The 21,817-nt window shown below is 36.8% G+C and overlaps 1 long non-coding RNA gene across 2 annotated transcripts in view; it reads left to right on the top strand.

Moving 5' to 3' along the window:
- Positions 1 to 21,817, top strand: part of LOC145986016 (uncharacterized) — a 40,006-nt gene that overhangs the window by 1,440 nt on the left and 16,749 nt on the right. For both annotated transcript variants that reach the window (XR_014441476.1, XR_014441477.1), the window contains exons 2-3: positions 8,725 to 8,900; positions 11,307 to 11,481. This is a non-coding gene — a long non-coding RNA (uncharacterized LOC145986016). The remainder of the gene's footprint in view (positions 1 to 8,724; positions 8,901 to 11,306; positions 11,482 to 21,817) is intronic.

Below are 21,817 nucleotides of genomic sequence, written 5' to 3'. Positions count from 1 at the left end.
TACTTATTATACACCTCACACCAAGCACTATGTCCAATACTTGCAATGAGCTTTCTACTTGTCTGTACTTTTCATATTCATAATGTGCGTATGCCCTAATAGGTAAATGTTTACTATCCTTCGGACACCTATAACTTCTGAGTTTCGTCAATTTTTGACATTTGTACTTACCTATCTGCTTCGCGGATAATTTTTTAACGTGTATTCACGTTTTTTGGATCACTTTTTTTTTTAAAAAAAAAAAAGTGTTTTTGTAACTGAAGAACGTACGTTTCCGCAAATGGTTCGTGGGGCTATGTGTCAATGGTTCGTGGGGCTATGGGAGAATGGTGTGTGGGGCTATGCATATTTTTTTCGAAACCAATTTTTAACTATTGTAACCTATTGTGACCCTGCCTAACCTAACCTTACCGGAAATGGTTTGTGGGGCTATGTATGAATGGTTCGGGGGGCTATGCATCAATGGTTGAATTTCCGCTATGAAACATTCCCACATCACACAAAACACCTTCCAGATGTTAGACAATACTACAGGAACTTATTACGGTAAGTAGTTTCTTCTGTAGAAATCTGTCCGAATTATAGTAAACTAGTACCTTTGATTTAAAGGAAAACAAATTGGAATTACAGTTCTGTACACATTCTTGTAGCTTACACACGAAGAAAATGGTTGGAATGTCACCCAAAGAATTAAACTGGTTGTGTGCACTTTGTCCCCAATACACTACTTGCTTTGAATGACCACAGCCATTACCATAAACATTCTCTGATGAGTTTTTTTCCATTGCAACTGTTCTCTATTTCTAAGACGATCAAACCTTATAAACCTAACATGCTCAAAACTTACTCAGGTAGAAAATAGGCATTTGGAAGAAAGAAAGCAATGGGTACACAATCAATTAACTTTCTGGCACACATGACATGCTCATAAATTGCAGCAGTGGTGCTGCCCTGTTTACTGGGCAAAATATGTGGAATGAAAAAATTATACTGCATGAAGGGCACGGTAGGTAATCAGTAAACCTATGTCAGTGTGTGCTTGTACGAGGTGCATTCAAGTTCTAAGGTCTCCTATTTTTTTCTTCATTAATAGAAGGAGTTATAAACTGAGAATTGTTTGAGAAAAAACATCCATTCTTGAAGGTTGATGAGGCCAGATGACAGCACAAGCCCATAGGAAGCTAGTGGCGCTATCTAACGGCAGACATGTTTCTGATACTGGGAATGACATCATTTAAATCGAAAGAACATCGTGTTATTTTCCATTTCTTCACCTGTGTGGAGTAACAACACCCATCGATATTTATCTTAAATTGAGTGGGACATGCTGTGGTGGTGTCATGGACATGAACAATGTGGGTTCGATAGTTCAAATGATGTCGAACGTCGTATGAAAACAAACCAAAGGAGCCTCGCCCACGAACCAGCCGCCAGTTACTCCATTGCTGAGAAAAGTTATGTTTTGGGACAGCGAAGGTGTTATACTCACACATTGATATCCTAAGAATACCTCAATGATGGGTGCAAGGTATGAAACTGATTTGAGGACCAAGTTGCTTCCAGCATTGCGAAAGAAATGCCCGGAAATGGCTGCAGCTGTGTTCTTTCATCAGGACAACACACCTCCTCATCGGGAAGCCATTGTTCAGATGCTCTTCATGGAAAAAAATTTGAAGTGAATCACACAGTCCATACTCACCTGACCTTGCACCTAGCAATTTTTGGCTCTTTCCAATGCTCAAGGAAAGTCTCTGTGGTTGCACATTTTCCGGACGTTCTTCTCTTGCATCAGCGATTATTCAGTATACAAAACAGACTCCTAAAAATCATTTGCACAGGCCATGCTATCGTGACGTCAGCGTTGTGAAAAATGTGAACGTCTAGACGGTGATTATGTTGTGAAGTGACAGCAGTTTCAGCATTGTGTGAGGTGAGTATATTTTTCAAAATAATTTAGGAGACCTTAGAACTTGAATGCACCTCGTAGAGTGGGTAGGATTCAGTGTGTGGAAAATATATGGTTATAATATTGGTATTGGAATTACACAATTGGAACTTTTTCCAGGGGGCCAAACTAGGCATATTTTCCCCATAATGGTACTACCCCTTCAAAAAACACTTTTTCAAATTGAAGCTTCATGTTCCTTCAACACCCTTCCATTAATTAACATGAACTAAATTAAATATATGTGTGTAACACAGGGGTTCCCAAACCTTTTTTGTTTTATGGTGCCATTAGAGTTTCAAGATTTTTCTGAGGTGCCCATGTTAGAATATAGGCCTATCTAACACTAGCAATGCTCAGTTAGTGTGGTTAGGTTGATTGCCTTAAGTTAAGAAATAAACACACATATTTCATATTCAGAAACATTTTATGTATAAAAAGTGCTAAATAACTACATTTTTGGAACAATCATATCATTTCAGTGAAAATATTGGAACATTTCGTGGTGCATCTGTAATCCACCCATGGCACCGGGTTGCCACGGTACACGCTTTAGGAACCACTGGTGTAACATAAGTTTATGATAACATCCATTTTCCAGGGGGGAAAGGGTGTGCCCCCCTTCCGGGTGCCCATGAACAGTGGTCTCACTTCAATACCAAACATTCTACACATAATATGACAATGCAGTAGTTCACAGTGCTTTCGGTTGAAAATTAGTTTTGAAAATGAGGGTGCACAGGCACCACTTTACATTCTCCCCCCTGGTGCTGCCTTTGCCTACATATACCTGCTGGAGGCACATAGTGGTTTAATCCCCACTTGAAACTGTCAGTCCAATCCCGATTAGCTTTTCTCTGCATAAAGTTGACTCAAAAACAAACTTTAACAAACATGCAACACACTTATAGTATGCTAATAATAAGAAAATTTTATTGTCATTAGGCCAAGTACAGCAATAGACAAAGTCAATAGTTAAGATATGCACATAATAGTGTGAAACCTATAGCCTATGCAAAGCCAATTAAATTATGTACCAAAACTAAATCATATATCTACTAAACATTCAAAAAACTCATTAATATCATAAAATGGGTGCAAAAGTAACCAGTTGTACAATTTGTTTTTAAAACCCTGTAACGATTCATTATGCAAGTAGAATGGAATTTTGTTAAAAAGTTTTTGGCCAATTACTTCATAACTACATAATGACTTAGACAATCTATGATCAGATAAGTAAAGTTCTCTGTTATACCTTGTATTGTAATTATGTACATTTTCAGGGTTCCTACACATCCTGGAAAACCTGGAATTTTAAAATATTCCTTCCAGGCATGGAAATGTTATGACATTTCACATTTTTCCAAGCTTTACCTGGAATTTTTGGGATTGTCCTGGAAATTCCTTTGCCCCATTTTATTTGTATGAATTACAATAAGTTTTCATTTGAAACAGGCCAGTGTCATGACAGTGGTTTATTTACTTATGTCACGTTGCTGTGTACTGTAGTCATAGTTTTGTGATAAGTTTTATTTTTGTGATTGAAGTATAACGCCCTGCTCTTTTGTATTATTTTGTATCGCTCAGAGGTAGAAAATATGATGATAATAATAATGGTTATAAAAAGAAGGGTTTGCTATCCTAAATATTCCAAGTTTTCCAAGGATATTATTCTTGTTTATTTGTAATACAAGATGGTATTTTTTTTATAAACTTATACAGGGTGTCATTTTAATGGCGCCCACGGACCATGGAAACGTGTAGAGGACATCAAAACAAACAACTTTTCTCAGTAACACTTTTCTCGCTGCGTCGTTTCGGCGCTACAGTCGTTCAAAAAAGCCTGTTTTGCCGCCTGAATGCTGGCAACCACACACAACATTTGATTGCATTTGTAACGTCATATCCCGTCATGAAGCGATGCGTTCCAGGGTTGCCAGGAACACACATATTCTGTGAAAAATGACACAATCAGCCACATTATGTACCGTAAAATTAAACGAGAAAACACGTTGTGTAACCTAACCGGAAGTAAACAAACGATACGAAAAATGGTAGAATGAAAATCAAATTCAAGTAAAAGTGCTCATATCGAATTTTGTCTCAGCTTACATGTTAGATATTTGCAAATGTAGTTACCAAGTTGGGATCTACAATTTAGTCTTATCCACTTCGTCCTTCTGATACTAGTTGTCTGTGACACACTGAACAGATGACAGAATAGAAATGAAAGAACTCAAAATTCCAAAGGTAAGCAGCACATAGGTTAATATAATGTATATTCAGGGCATTATAAGCCAAGTGGCAAAAATGGTTGAAAATACAGAGATATAAGTAGTAGTAATACGAGCTCTCAGACGACTGTGTTTATCTATGCACCGGATACACATGTAATATTTTGCAACTGTGAACAGGACAGTATATTCGCTACTGATCCATCATTAGATTGTTACTATGGTTGTACGTGTTTTAGCCGAAATGTAACAACGTGAATCTAGGATACTTCCCTTACCAGCACAAAAGTACCACATGGCATCTGGACTCAAACCTGTAGATATCAACCTTGCAACGAAATTTGCAAATATTTGACATGTAGCTGGGCTTAAACAGCCACATGTAAGCTGTAAGTCCAATAAAATTTACTGTTGTTGATATTTTATATGTAGGCTTAGACAAAATCCCATATTGACACTTCATTTTGAATACGTTTTTTTTACCATTCTCATATCGTTGGTTCACTTCTCCCTTCCCCGGAGATGACTGCTGATCTTCTGGCTGGTAGGCTGTGATCTTCGGTCTTCTGTACGCGTTTCTAGCTTCTTCGTTTTACAGCTAATAATATGGTTGGTATTTTGTCATTTTTCACAAAATTTACTTGTTACATGCCACCTTACCGTGTGCTGTTTCGCTGCAGGAAATGACGTCACAGATACGATCAAATGTTGTGTTGGGTTGCCAGCATCCAGGCGGCAAAACGGTCTTCTTTGAACGGCTGTAGCGTCGAATCGACGCACCAACGAGAAAAATGTTACTGAGAAAAGTTGTTTGTTTTGATGTCCTCTATACGAATCTGTGGTCCGTGGGCGCCATTAAAATGACACCCTGTATATACTTGTGTTTCTTTTTTCTACCTTTGTATTTTTTCTGTATTATTGTAAAAATTAAATAACCTTTATTATACTAAGAAATGAAAGGTGTGGAAAGGAGCATGTGTAGGGGAGTTGGGAGCCTGCATTAAAAAAATTTAGAACTATTTTTTTTTAATAAAAGAGAATATGTAATGATGTGTATTTTGCCATGCTTACTTTCTACACTTGTCCTGGAGCAGTTGTAGAAAATCCTTGAAAAGTCCTGGAAATGTCCTGGAGAAAAATGCATGATTTTGTGTAGGAACCCTGATTTTGTTTATATTTCAATTCAGGCAACCTATTTTAGTATAAATCAAAACAGAGTAAATATATAAATTTATTACAGTCATTATTTTGTAATGAATAAAGAAAGGTCTACAATGTTATTTATAAGAAGAACCTGAAATATCTCTGATGGCTTTCTTTTGCAATAGCAATACAATAATTTGTGTTGATTTTGCATTAAATATTATTGTACGTATGCATATGCGACTTTGCTTGGATTAGGCAGCTTACATGTTCTTATACATAATTTACACATCTAGTAAAATACACAATTTCCGAACTGTGTTTAGACAGGGTGGCTACTCACCAGGAATTCTGTGGGGAATTATTGGCTCCGGGAATTCTGCTTGAATTTTTCTCCTTAGACGTGAAAAATTGCAACTTTTACTCGTATTAATCCAAATCCTATTGAATTTATACATATTTATAAATGCCCTGAGGGGAGATTTTGACAGTTGAGTTTTTATTTTTATCGAGGAAGGAAAATAATGTTGTGTGAAAAGTAAAACTGAATTCTCTCGATCTCTTTACTTTGTTACTGTCCTTTGTAGAGCAATCTGACAGACGGAAGATTATTGCAAGATAAGATTTCTTGAAGATGATTAGGTAGATTGGAGTTTGAAATTCTTTCACAATTAACAATTCTTTGCAGGTTAGAATATGTACCATAACATTTGTGTGACTTGTGTTTGTAGATGCATTTCGAGTCTGAGTATGTGAAATTGTATCTCTAATTAAATGAAATTAGAATTTTTGGATACATTGGAATCACGCAGACACTTCATATTGTTACTATATTTGTCTGTGCATATCAGTGGCGCAGCCACTGTTGGGCAGGAGGGCATTGCCCCTTCCAACATTGAATGGAAATCAATTCTAGGAAGGGCAAAGGGGCAAACATTGATTGCCAAGGGCACCTGCAGAGGGGCAATTATACCCCTCCATTTCAAATTTTATGTAAATAAAAATTCATTTCATAAAATTTTCTCTAGTAAAGAATGAAACATTTCATGTATTATAAAAATGGTTACAATGGCTCACATAAATATTTAGACAGATGGGAAGTTTTCATTTTAAATGAAGAGATATTCAACTATAAACAAAATATTTTCTTCAATTTCATGGGTGTGTTTTCTAATGTGAAACAATCATGGAGAAATATAATTTAAATTTGGAAAATAAAATTAACTTTAATTTTGATATCACAGGCACGCTAATGTTTAGACACGATGGGTACAGTAAAAAAGAAGTGGCTAATAAACTGCAAGTACTGGGGCATATTCCTTTGGCTTGATGCCTTCCTTCAACTCTGTAGGCATAGAAATCACAATTTTAGTGAAATGTCACCAAATAGGAGGTGCCATTTTCAGAACCTTAGAGCAGCCCTTCGTTACCAAATTGCGATTTGTGCTTGGGGTCATTACCATGATAGAACTTGAAATTATTACCAGGGATAGACTAAACTAAAACTAATTCAGGCACCAGCCACTTTTTCTCACAAGCCAGCATTTTTTTTTAACTTCAAATATGGGCTAAGAAAGCCATGAATCCAACTAAGATAAAGCTACATACACATTTTGAAATGTGACCTTAAAACATCTAATTATTAATTAATAGAAGATTGAATTAAAAGTAATTAATTCTTGTGCTGGAGTGGCTTTCCTACAGAAGGCTCTTCCGTTAACAGTATAAATAACTATGCAATACATTCTCGTATATGGCTGACTACCATGTTGCTTTAGATTTTAAAATTCAGGTAGCAACAATGCAAAAATTATAATGGCATGTTTATTATTCTGATTTAATGATGCACATGATACAGAAAACAAAAATATGAAAAAAACATATACTTGTTATTGATAAAGAAAAGGATAATGAACATGATTTTTTTTTAAAAAAAAAAGTGATTTGCCAATTCTGACACCCTGTATTTTTCTGACCATGATTATTACCATAAATTTTTAACAAGGTTGAGATTAACAGAATGTGGTGCCATTTTCAGAACCTTATGTAGAATGATATGGTGCAAAGCAGTTTGCCCCTCTAGCTGCTATGCATCCCAAAATCACCACATTCTGACCACCATACTTGGCTCTTTCTTGTGAATTTTTAATTTTGAATTGGCAGTATCTTAAAAAAAAAAAAAAAAAAAAAAATGAAACCTTCACTTGTCTCAACTGTGGAATTACAGTCTGGCCGTGGTATTAACCGGTGTGTATTCACAGTGCAGAATGGTTATTTTGACAAAATCCTTTTTCCCTATTGGCTGCTTTGGGGAGGGGGAATCTTAATGTTGTCCATTCTTGCAAAATCGATGAGCCTAATTGGCTGTTTGACTGCAAGTTCCTTCGCAGGTAGATGCAGCAACACAGGGTCTCTGCCATAAAGGCAGTTCTGGCCGGCGCACTTATAGAGTACCATAAATGCTTGAAACCAACATATATTATCAATAAAGTGTAGACCAAATCCATTCTGAGAAATTAATGAAATAAAGTGTTCACTTTTGTCTCTGAATTGTGAGAATTTTTTTTTTATCTGACAAACATTGTTCCAGTTGTGCCTGTGGGAAATGGAGGTCCACCTTCAGCAAAACACTGTTCAGATGTATTTGGCAATTTGTAAATGAGGAGCCCCTCATGCCTGATATAAGATGGGATGACCCTACACCTTTCTATCCAACAAAAATTTGGAGTGATAATTGCATGTCCCCATCACATGTGCACAGGTTAAAATGGATCAATATGGTTGGTTGGTTGATTTGGGGTTTTAAGTCCACTTTATGCACAGTAAGGCCATGACCTACAATTTAAAATAGGATCCGAACCACTAAGTTCCCTTGGTTACAAGGTGACAACGCTACCACTGCGCTATCGGGGAGACACTGGAGAAATATTGTTGAAGGACAAAACATTCAATACATGAAATTGTAGTGCTTTTAAGAAGAAAAATCTCATGTGCATGTGTTTGTCTAAATCCATACACATTTTTTAATTTGATGTTGCAATTTTGATGCATTGAAAGTAGCATGTGTAAATTAAATTGCAAGTCCAAGGGTAAAGAAGTGAGTAGCCTAGGCAGGTGACATTTGCTTTGCACGTTAAAAGTGTAGAGAGAAGGTGTGGTCCTGTATGGATGTTCACTTGTTTGTAATTAAGTAAACACTATGTCATTTTTTCTGTTACGATTCTTAAATTTTACCATGCCAATTTCCATTTTACCATTACATACAAAAACTCTCAAGAATATATTAACAATACATGAAAGACTGTGCATCCTAATGTCAGCCAAATGCTTGCATTCTCTTTATTCTAGCTTTTCTTGTGTTTGAAAATTTCACTCATAAATATCTCATATTTTCTTCTGTAGGTGTTCTAAGCTGCATGAAGGATGTAATTCCATTTGATACTCCGGCATCTTGAATCATTTCCTTTTGGTCCTGCGGTGTTACAACCAGGTGCAGATATTGCAAGGCTCCGGAATATGAATGTTCCATTAGAAGAATTGCTCAGGAAGATTGAGGGTTTTGGCTGCAAAGTATGAATGTAAGTTCTAATTAAACTTTTAATGAAATTTCCAGTAATGTTCCTGAGTAGGACCAGTGCTAAATAAAACCCTGGAGACTGTCTTATATATTCTGGAAGTATTTTTTTCAAGGAGTACAGGAGGAAGTTGAGCAAGACATTTGTAATGTTAAGAATTTACTATTAAATATTCTTTGAAACTTTGAGATCATAGTACAGGCTGTTTCATCTCAGATCATAGAGGTAAGTTCTAAATGTCACCTTCAAATTTCAAAATCAGCTGAAACAAGGTATGTTAAAGGATAGGGTGACCATAATATATTTTGACCCAAAAACGGGACATCCCAAGAAGGCCAGTTTACCCCCCTCCCCCACTTCTGAAAAATAGGTTAGGGCTAAATATAAAATTATTGTTATTAAAGTATGGATCCCATAAATACACCATAAAGAATAATTGAAATATGATTTCCTGTTGTCAAAATGGCCTCCCCGATGGTGCAGTGGTAGCGTCGTCACCTTGTAATCAAGGGGTCCCGGGTTCGATTCCCGGTGGAGGCACATAGTGGTTCGGATCCCACTATAACCATAGGACCAGTCCCGATTAGCCTTACTGTGCATAAAGTGGACTTACAACAACAAATCAATCCAATCCAAATCCTGTTTTCGAAAGGTATTAATTATTATAATTTTGTGTAATGCTGTAGTGGTGAGAAACCACTTGAAATAGGGTCAATCCATAACAGCTTGACCAACCCCTGTCGCATCTTATATATATATATATATATATATATATATATATATATATATATATATCTTGTATTTCTATATACTTCAAGTGTTCAAATCAACATTTCAGGCTTTCTTTTCAACCTGTCAGCCATTTTTAATTTGTCGCATGCGGTAATTTTACTGTTTTCAGACATTCATGAAAATAGCCTTAACTTCTGTTGCATAATTCCATATGTCATGATCCAAAATTCATTTTCTTCTCAATAAATGTATACCAGGTTCATATCCTGCTCAGACATGAATGTATCATCATCATCATCATTTGATTATCCAAGATGTACAAATGGTAATGAAATAACTTAAGTACAAACACAGGTTGTTCAAATTCTAATTCATAAATTTATAATGCCCGACCCTGTGGCCGAGTGGTTAGCACATCGCGCTGCGACGCCAAGGGTCCCGGGTTCGAATCCCGGTCGGGCTTGGTTGTTTGTGAATGTCCATTCATCCATTTCATCGTTTCATCACTCATCCCCATCTTCGCAAATTAGCCAAGAGGCACAAAACGCAAAGTAAAATAAACTCAATCAATCAATCATAAATTTATAATGATAACCAAATGTTTTTATACAACATTCTTTCCATTGCAAATGTAGAAAATCTTAATTCCTAATCTTCCAAGAATTTTCAGCTGTATTGCGTTCTACTACAAATTACCTTGCCATTTAATGTGAGTCAAATATGTGCATTATTTATAGATTGTAAACTTCTGTTTGTTGAAAGTGTGAAAGTAATTGTTCTGTTTGGTGTATTTGAAACTTATTTTGTTTGAAAATGTGTTTGAATCTCACAAAATCTGTAACCGGAGTTCTTAGTTGTATGCACAGAGATGTCATTTTGTGTTTTGAGTTAGTTTTCATATTGATGTGAAATTTTGCTAATACAAAACTACGGATAATGAAATTACTGATACTGATGGCTGTCATTCTAATGATTTAATATAAAACTCAAATGTTCCTAGAAGAAAGTGAATGTTTCATTCGCATACTTAATTACCAGGTGATTGCAATTTGCTTTCCCATAAAAGGAACTGCTAATTTAGACATTTACTCTACAAAATCATGTTCTTATTTGTAAAAATAACAAAATGGTGGAATATTGCAATACATCACAGGCTATTTATAAATATATCATATTGCGAAATTATTGGTAATACTACCATGGACATAACTTGTGGTGTAACTTGTGAAGTGTGCAGAATTGAAACTGGGTTTAAACGTTGAGGGACAGTTGAATAAATTTCCATCCGATAAAGATAGCATCCACAATTATTTCCCAATTAACTCTCTGTGTGTGCAAAATCACAAAATTTACTCATTATTAGTCAGGTCTAAGGGGGTAAATTAATAACCTTAAAATTTGGGTGGGGGGTTAAGTGTCCTTTCTCCTGTAAACTTATGCTTATAAATATTTCAGATAAAATACAAGTCTTTGATATATTTATTTGGTTCTGTAGCTGATGTCCAATACACTTGTTTGTAATTAAATGAAGACTATCTCCCTTTTCAGTTATGATTCTTATATTTCACCACACCAATTCCCATCCTATCATTAAAACTCACAAGAACTCATCAACAATTCTCATATCAGCTGATTTCTTTGTATTTGAAAATTTATTTTCAATATTTTATTCTGTAGGTGTTCTAACTGCATGAAGGATGTAATTCCATTGGATTCTCCGGCATCTCGAATCATTTCCTTTTGGTCCTGCACTGTTACAGCCAGGTGCAGATATTGCAAGGCTCCGGAATGTGAATGTTCCATTAGAAGAATTGCTCAGGAAGATTGAGGGTTTTGGCTGCAAAGTACGAATGTAAGTTCTAATTAAACTTTTAATGAAATTTCCAGTAATGTTCCTGAGTAGGACCAGTGCTAAAACCATGGAGACTGCATTACATATTCGTGAAGATTTTTGCGCAATGTTCTACAGGAGTATGAGAAAAACTTATGTAAGAATATAGTACTATATATGTTTGAAATTTTGAGAATATTATAAGTATGGCTTGGAAGTTGATGGAAATGTCAAGAAATTACGTGTAGAGTCACCTTAAAATTATTTAAAAATGACCTAAAATGGTAATAAATGAACTAAAAATATTTTTCACTCTGAAAATGAAAGCTTGATTTTTTTATAAATTACAAGAGAGTAGTTGAATAACTCAATAAAACCCTTTGTTTGCTGTTTTTAACCACCAAAAAAGCCATTAAGTGCTAATGGTGTTTTCTTCATTTTTACTTCATGCTACACCACAAACTTTTTCTGTTGCCTCCCCGATGGCGCAGTGGTAGGTAGCGTCGTCGCCTTGTAATCAAGGTGTCCCGGGTTCGATACCCGGGCACATAGTGGTTCGGATCCCACTTAAGCTGTAGGTCCAATCCCGATTAGCCTTACTGTGCATAAAGTGGACTTAAAACCCCAACTCAATCAAGGTTTTTGTCATTCACCACCTTTCAGAGTGGACCTTCCACCTGTTTCGCGTACATCAGATTTTTTTTTTTATATTGTAACTAATTTTACGTTAAAATCACAGAGCAATAATAGTGGCCAGCAAGGGAACCTCAAAGTAGATTTTACACAAAGTGTTTTAAGTTTGATGGAGGAAAAATAAATTTACCACAATTAATTATTTCAAGGGTTTGGGTGTAAAACATGGTGATATTTTAGTCATTTCTGAGTTCATTTAGAGAAAAGGTTATTAGAAGCTATAGCTACTGTAGATAAATTGTTTTCGTGTTGTATTTACCAATTTCAGAAGGCTTCACTGAGTTCAATGCAAATTATATGACATGGCAATTTCACTCGAAAATTGAAGGATGGCACATTTTATTTTGTAACTCAAAAATTACCAAAAGGTCACCTAACCATGTTTTACATCAGAGCCCTTCATTTAATGCATTGCCAAATATTTAGTTTAAAAATGATATTATGCTTTTCCATTGACCATATTTAAGGGGAGGAGATACAGTTAGTTATGCACCAATTGTGCATTTATTTCAATATCGCCCGAATGGGCACTGCTACTAAAAAAAAACTGGGTGTATCCAAGAGTATGAATTTCTCTCCACGTTGCCAGTGGAAGCATTTTTGTATATTTATTATCAGGCCCGTAGCTAGAACTGAAATCCAGGAGGGGGGGGGGGGTTAAGCAAGTCCATTTTTCAAAAGTTTAATAGTATTAAATGAAGGTAAATTGAGGACTAAAAGTGGTAAACGTAAGTGCCAAAAGTGAAAGTGTTGGAAAATCGCATCGTTCCGCACATCAGCCCGTAAGAACGTTCACACTAGTGACCTCTTTACACGCCCTTTGAACTACTTAGAGGGGTACCAGCCACTTTTCATGTTTACCACATGGTATGGCACATTTCACACTTTAACGTGGAAAACTGTGTTTGAATTATTGTGGCACTTACAGCGTTTACCAATTTTAGTCTTCAATTATGTGTGTCGGGGGTCATTAAGTTAAATTAAAATATAAAATTTAGAAATATACAAATGCTACAGTTTTTTCTACATCTTCTAAAACATCTCTTGAAGTGACACCATCCATACTATTTTTGATGATACGGATACAGATATTTATATCATTTATACATGTTAAAATGTACAGTCACGGACACTTGTGGGTTGTAATGACCTAATTTACTTTCAATGTAATCGCTACAACGCAGAAGTGTCCGAGACTACAATATTCACTTCAATCATAGTGCCTACCATACATTCCACCCCCGGCCAAAGCAATAAAACTTGCGATCTGTTGACATTTGACGTAGATGCGGAAGGAATGTGGATAATGACATCAAAGTCACAGATTTCTGTCAAACGAGAGGCTGCAACAGGGGCAGGGAAGGTACAGATAAAGAAGGCTCCCTTTGAAAGAACTTTCTAAAGTCTAGAGAATCTTCTAAACACTTGCCGCTGCTTAGGCTCTGTCCGAAAGGTACGAAGTACGTACTTGAAGTATGGTTTAGGCGGAAGTGACGTCACCTAGTACAGTTCGAAAGCACCAAGTACAGGAGTACGCAAGTGCATATCTCGCAGTGCAGATGGAAGCTGACTCGGTCACGTGATTTCCACACTCGTTGTTCGTTTGTTTAAAATTGCGGAGATAGAAAGCCAGCAACACAGGTTAAATATACGTTATGGGTCAGCAAATTGTTGATTAAAGTGCTTCTAATGTGTGGAAATGTATGTGTACGAACATTTGAAAATGATATGTGATATCTATGGTGCAAAACAAGTGTTTATAACGTGGGGGAAAACAACGAGTACTCAGCTTTATCTACTGATCGTATTTGGTGCTGCAGTCGAACTGCAATTCGAAAGGCTTTCACTTCCAGTCCAGGACTTGAAGACCGCACTCCAAGACCATACTCGGAGGATGCTCGCTTCAAGTACGGTCTTGCACCTTTGGGACACGACCTTAGACTTCTGCTCATAAACAAGATGAACGAACGAAGTTGTGAACAAATTAATATATTCTGTCTACATTTTCACTCTTCACCTCAAATTAGAATACAAAATAGTTTTACCTAATGTCAAGGTGGCTGGCGGCAGTGCCAGGGGGGGGCTGGTGACCCCCCCCCCCCTGGCCCCTGCCTGGCTACGGGCCTGTTTATTATTAACGATTAACAATGTTTGAAAAATATGATGAATAAGGATTTCCGTAATCCCATGTATTCCTTATGGAGAATCAACTTCAACATCAAGTTACAGCTAATCAAATGGAAGTTTCAACTTTTCTGCTGGTGAAATGCATCTTCAAACTTCCCTCTTCCTGTTGATATATTTTTCTATTCTATCGGAAGTTTGATATTCCCAAGAAAACATATCAAATTATACTCTCATAAGCCCAATGCATTTCTCCTTGCCTCCTACGGCCATCCTGGGAGTGTTGCAAAACCTGATGCACATAAAAGAGCTAAATTTCACCTTAATGGAGTCAAAACTGACTTTCAAGGAGCTAGATTTATGAAGTCTGGATAAAGTGCTTCCTAGGGTTATGTTCTCAAAGGGGTGGGGTGCTGCTATTACCGTTAACTCTAAATTGATGACAATTTATTCTTATATAAATTCTTATTTAATTTATAACCGTAAACTGCAAGAAAATAGTTTATTCTTAGTTTTCACAATCTAGATCATCACCCATCTCAATAATCCACCGATGGTCATATGAAATCGAAAATAAAGTATTTCCTGATAACAATATTATGTCAATTTCACATCAACACGCTATAAAAAATGTAACTGTGGATATAAGAGTGGATGGGACGACGCAGCCTATATAACAATATCACGTCACATGCAAAATGTATAATCATGGCAAAAGTGGGGCACAGGGGCAGGCACACCAGTTCACAGCCAAACGAGTGCACGAAAGAGCCAGATCTGGCTCCAAGAGAGCTAAGTTGGCAACAGTGCCACAGGGGAAGAGTCCCGTGGAGACTGTTCCGCATGCCCTTAATGACAAACTTCTAAAAGGACCATGTCAGGAAATTTAAATATGTAAGTTATGCTAGCAAATGCATTTGAAATCCATGAACAACAGGTGAGGAAAAAATGAACCTTAAAAATTAACAAAAATGCCAAAAGATACTGAAAAATTACCTAAAAGCCAAAAAATACAAAATAAAAATGTTTTCTGGTTGTAGCTGAAGGGAAGTGGACTGATATCAGGTTTAGCATTGTTTTGAAGAATCAGAAGAGAAGATAATTTTTTCATCAACTTTGGATCCCTAATTATGTCACATAATTGAATTTGTGAAGGTAGAAGAAGCGATGATTGTGCATGTCCTCTTGTCACACAGCTGGGATTTGTCTCCCTTGTACAGTTCGGAGGAAATTACCATTGTTATGGAATTACTGAAAAATATGCTGAAAATCTTACAACCTACCCTGAAGAACTACTTTTCATTATGCATTGTGTTTTGGTTTTTATCATTATCGGGCTTACAGCTAAAGAGTAACATAAATTTTTATGAATTTTAGGTCATGTTTTAATGTCATTATGACAATTTTTTATGTCACTGTTGTGTTTAACCTTCTGAGGACAAATGGTAGCTATGTTTACCACATCTTTACCATATCCACATGGCAGCAATTAAAGCCATTTCTTTAAAATAAAACTACACACGATATTTCAGTTCTATCCAGGTCCATAGCCAGTGAAGAGTGAAAATGTAGACAGCTCACAACTTTAAGGATAAATCCACAGAACATGAAGAGCCGCTATTACATTCGCTCATCTTGTTTATGAGCTGAGTCTTAGTAGCTGCAAGTATTTGGAACATTATCTACACTTTGTAAGTTCTTTCATAGGGAATCTTCTCTATCTGTACCTTCACTGTCCCTGTTGCGATCTCCCGTTTAGACAGAAATCTGTGACTTTGATGTCATAATGAATGTTCCCTCCGCATCCGCATCAAAGGTTAACAGTTCCCAAGTTTTGGGAACGATGGGGAGTTTCATTGCTTCGGCCAGAGGTGAAATGTTCTGTAGCAAACAATGTGATTGAATATTGTGCATTTGTGTGATATAAATATCTGTATCATCTAAAGCAGTATGGAGTGTGTGAGGGATGATTTCAGTATCAGTCAATTAACACTTCAAGGGATTGTTTAAAATAGTAGAAAAATTTAGTATCTGTATGATATGTATAAATTTTATATAAGTTAATGATTCCCCCACACACATCTTCATTTAATGGTGTTTTTTTTTTAAAATAAGAATGGACTTGGTTTACAAAGCCCCCCCTGGAGATCAATTCTAGCTACGGGCCTGGTTCTATCTGTGACATACTGAAATCACAACATAATTATTGTTACTGTTATTAACAAATGCAGTTTAAAAATGTAGATTTTTCCCCTAAGAATGTTATGGGATAGAATTTACAAAATGGGCTATTACGCTTCAACCACTGCCTTTTGTTGATATATTTTACTTTTATATGTAAGAATGAAATCAAAACTTGTTCACAATGTATGACAGTTAGGGTCCATCGGGAAACATCCAATTTTCAAAATACCTGAAATTTACAGTTTTATACAATTTTGCATATTTTGAGTTTTCTTTCCAAAGACTGGGAAACTGACATTACAGCATTCATAGGCGCAATACTCGTAACATTTTCCAGATATTTCTCCCATAAGCTGTCATCACTGCTTTGCTTATAGATTATTATTATTCCCCCAAAAAAGTATCAGCCTATTTGCAACATAACTTTTCATTGTGTAGGAATGTATCACTGCTACAAACTACATTTTTAAAATTCATTTAGGTTTACTTGGAATGTAGTGTCCAAAGGGGCATGCTGAATACCATTTTTGTTTTGTAAAATTTCAAATTTCTTATTTTTGTTCTGTTAACTTTCATTATCGGACAGGGTTGATTCCTCCATGTAGGAAGTGAGGAACTTCCTACAGTTTATTTATACTTCCAGTTCACTACTTTTTAGGAGTTTGATGCTCTTTAAAAAATTATGAAAACAATGTACGTACAATTGAATAGGTTAGCTACTGTCAAGAGTTGACTGCTGCCGCTGAGAAACCTCACTGGTCACACAACAACCAGATGGAGGAGGAGTGGAAGGGGTAGTGCAGGGGAGGGGGAAGTTTGCACAGTTAAAAGATTCAGTGAGGAAGCACCAAGTTTTTCCTCAATCAGTGATGCCAGCCCCAACAAAATGGCACTAAACCCACCACAGTTTGATCTTTGTTGGCACTTAGCACACTGCTTTTGGCATAATGGTAAAATCTAGCATAATCTGCAAACACGAGTCCCTGTGAGAGGGAAATCGAATTCGGAGGAATATGTTTTCAGGAAATGAAATTAAAACTATGTCCAAATCTTATTTATGCTTCACCAGCGGAGATGTTTAAAACAAAGGGAGTATGCCAACCCAGGAAGAAGCTTTTTACAACCATGCATGATCCATCGTCTATGTTTTATTTGTCCTGCCCGATTTAGTTCGTGAGGAAATCGGTAGAAAGTTGGAGGTAAACAAACAACTGTCTCAAAACATTTTCAAGTTCTTTGCTGAACTCATTTCCAGGGCTCAAAAAATCCCAGTCACCAGGTCGTCATGGCAACTAAAAATTCAAGCCTGGTGACTGTAATCTTTTTCTGTAATATTGCCGTGCCGTTTTTTAAGTTTGGATGTACGAAATTTTGAAGATTCTATGTTCAAATTGCAGTACAGCGTAAGTTAGCATTTTTTTTTTTTATCAACGTTGTGAACATTCCATAGAATCAGTAACAATTTCTTATTCTTTGTCCCCCAATCCTCCATTTTTCTCACATGATTTAGCGACATTTTGAATACGGTGATGCTCAGCTTCTAATAGTTTGATTGATTTGCTTTATTTTACTTTGCTTTGCTTTTTGTGCAACTTTTGGCTAATTTGCGAAAATGGGGATGAGTTATATGATATGATGAAATTGATGAATGAACACTCACAAACATCCATACCCAGCCTGGGATTCGAACCTGGGTCTCCTGGCATTGTAGCGTGATGTGCTCCGCCACGGGGAACAGCTCATCTTCTTATACTAGTATGCACAATTGCTATTGGTGAGCCCAACTTAAAAAGTTCAGTATGGGGCTTATGATGACAGCGTTGCCGTATGGGGCACAGGAGAAGACTGTTCCTTTGCGCGTTGAGCATCTGCTGTAGTACATGCCAACACAAAAGTTAGTGGTGCACGCAGGCCCATACTCAAGGGGGGGTGCATGGGAGCCATGTCCCCCCTCGAAGTTTACAAGAATCTTTGCTAATACGTATCATTTAATTTATAAATATATTATTTTCTAAACATAGAATTTTACTGGTAAATGAGTATTAAAGGAAATTTTAAAATATCGCTAATTTGCGGAATACAGTTTACTTCTCTTGATAGACAAGGCTTAACATTAAGTAGCCATCCATAGGGCGGGGGCAATGCCCTCCCCAGACCCCATAATCGCCACCACTGTAAGCAATAAAAGTTAAACAAGAATGCAAGATAAATATATACGAATGGAATATTAATTGAATATGTTAATAGAAAGCTGAACTTAAACATAATAAAAGCATTTCAACTACATTTTGCAATCTGGCATTTTAACCAGTTAGTTTGCTACTTTTCAACATTTTAAATATTTGAAATATATAAAAGTAACAAATAATTCCTTTATGCATAATGTTTAGTAATTTACTTATGTATGTAACATAATAAATAGGCTATGTATGTTATAATTAGGGCTTGGAAGTTGAGGAAAAATCCTTTTTTTCCCTAGTGTCTGAAGACTAGGCCCAACGTAATATATGTTCATTTTGGGTCATTGCAGGCCAGAAAGAGGTGGGTTTTATTTGTCCTTTTTTGCCTTTTTCGCCTTTTTCGGCGTTTTATGGCTTATTGGTCCTTTTTTAGCCTTTTTTTAGGTCTTAATGGCCCTTTTTTTTTGCAACTTCACGTTCTTTTGACTATGTTTTTACTGCCCATTCTCAATTCGAATCATCATCAGTTCATCACCTCTTAAACATCCTTTCTGTAGTAAAGAAATAAAAAAAGAAAGAAAGAAATATATTTGAACCGATCCCTGAAACAAGAGAAAAACATTTTTGGATGACTGAAGCAGATACGGTACAAGACCCTTTAACCGTAACTTGTCTGGAAGGTCGTGCTGTAAGTGGCAACTTTATCTTGTTTTGAAGCTTTCAGCACGGTGTACACGACCAGACAGCACACGCCTGCAGAGATCTCAATGTGCCGCGCAGAGGAAGGGATGGGGAGGTTAAAACCGAAGTTATTAATTAATTTGGATCACATTTATAGGTCCTTTTTTTTATATTTTTAGTCTCTTTATAGGTATTTATTTGGCAATTTATAGGTCTTCAACTTCCGAGCCCTAATTATAATAAACCAATAAACCAAATAAAAAAATGTCTTCCACATTTTTTCCAATTACCCCTGCCCCTCAAAAAATCCTGTGTACGAGCTTAGGTCCACGGTTACTGTATAATACAAGAGTGCAAATTCGACGACACATCAGTAAAACAAAGAAACCTCCCTTTAAGAAAGAGGAGAAGATAATAGGGAATAGCAAAATAATTATAATGATGTATGTACTTACAATGCTACTAAATTCTTATTTCAAAGGTGCAACGCCATCCCTTGGGTCACCACTGCCTGAGGAATCGTCACTGGCGGTCATCTCTTCATCCGAAGAATCCTTGTTTAGCTGTATAATTATGGGTTCGATGTCATCCTGAAGTTCATCTGCATCCCACATTTCACTTTCAATTCTTCTTACATGCTCCACACACTTTTTCCACAGTTCACTTGTCACTACATCGAAACCTTCACAAATCAGTTGCTCCATGTATTTTATTTTAAATGTGCTGTTTCTTGAACTCGCGTAGTGTTTGACCTGGGCCCAAATAAGTTCTATGGGGTTCAACTCACAGTGATAGGGGCTAACCGAAGAATTGTGTGGCCAAGATCTTTTGCCATTTCGTCTATTTTGTACATATCGTACTTGCACCGGTGAATATTTATGATGTCCATCAGATCTCTTTTAAGCATCTCATCTTCATAAGTGATGTTGTGCTTCTGCAGCCATTTTCGCATGTCATCCTTCCTCCATGATTTGGTGGGCAGCTGTTCTTTCTTACGGCTGTGGTACGATGCATTGTCCAGAACGATGACGGACCGTGGAGGAAGATTTTGAAATATCTGGTCCCGAATATACTTTTCGTATGTCTCGCTGTCCATTTCATCGTGTTCGTCGGCGGTGTTTTCGCATTTGGAACAAAACCGTGTTCATTACTGGCATGCGCCAAAGCAAATTTTGCCCCCGACCTGTAGGTGCTCTCAAACCACTGGAAAGGCTGCAAAGAAAGGCTTGTTGTGCAGTCTTTATTGTCTTGCCCCTCCACTCTTTTTGCGCAGTAGCACCAGCATTAACCCACGACTCGACCGTGTATACAATGTACCTGTTTTCGGTCCTAAATTTTCTAATTTGACGCAGATATTTGTGATGCATAGACACAACATCTTCCCTTTCAATGAGCATTGCTTTGCTTCCCCTTTTTTCATACACAAAATGAAGTTCTCTCAACAGACGATGAAATGTTGTCCTCTTAAAATTTTCCAACGAAGAGTCAGCATTTACTGATCGCAGCACAGATTGAAGGGTTGGAGGACGATTTTTGAAAAAGAACTCGTGGACTTTCCGCCGCACAGCGCTTCGATCAAAGTCGTTGTATTTTACATACCTGCTGTTATATGGCGTGTTTCTCCTCTGTCTCCTTTTGTTTGGTGTTGTAAGAATTCCTTGAACCGCTTCACTGCAAATTTTGTAAACAGTTTTACACGAAATTCCAGTCGCTTCAGCGGTTTCACTCACAATCCAACTAACACTTTTGCCAGGATTTTTCTGCTTTAAATAATTAAAAATATTTATTACAATTTGTCTCTCTTTGCTTTTAAGACACTGGCCACTTTATTGCTTAATAACACTTCCACTTGCCATTTTGCTGTTGTACAATAATAATAGAGCTAATAATGAACTCCTTGAAGGACTACTCAAACCGAGAAAGCGCGCACACAATAAACCTCTTGACCCCACGGGACGGAAGGATGGAAGTCTATTGACGAACTTTTGCCTGGACATTCCCCCCCCCCCCTTCCCAGCAGGCCAACACGTGTTTGCAGCAAGTGGCAACATTCGGAGGGCTGTTATTTTTAGTTCCCCAAATCAAGGAAACACAAGAAAAGAATACATCTTTATTCTATGGTCTGACTTGTAAAAGAAGGTGTAGAATTTCAAAACCTTACATTCCCTCTGCTTATTGTCTATTTATTTTTTACTCTTCGAATGTTAAGCATTTTCCTTTCTGACAGAAACACTGTTATTTGTGGGTGGTGGCAACAAAAGTAAGAGCCCATAACAGCCCATACTGAACTCTTAACTTGGGCTCCACCAAAGCTGGCACCTAGCTCTGAAGAAGGTTTTTCGAGCACTGCTCATTTTGTTTGTTGAGCCATTGTAAACACTTTTGTGGGAAAATTGACAATATTACATAACTGTAGTGAACAATAAGTAACGCAAGTTCAAAACTCGAAAAGTAACATATGTCATTGTTCAAGGGGGAACAAGAGCCTCCTGCCC

The sequence above is a fragment of the Lepisma saccharinum genome, chromosome 3 (assembly GCF_977018435.1).
Source record: "Lepisma saccharinum chromosome 3, izLepSacc3.1, whole genome shotgun sequence".
Taxonomy (NCBI): Eukaryota; Metazoa; Arthropoda; class Insecta; order Zygentoma; family Lepismatidae; genus Lepisma; species Lepisma saccharinum.
This window is presented reverse-complemented; position numbering and strand designations above follow the sequence as displayed.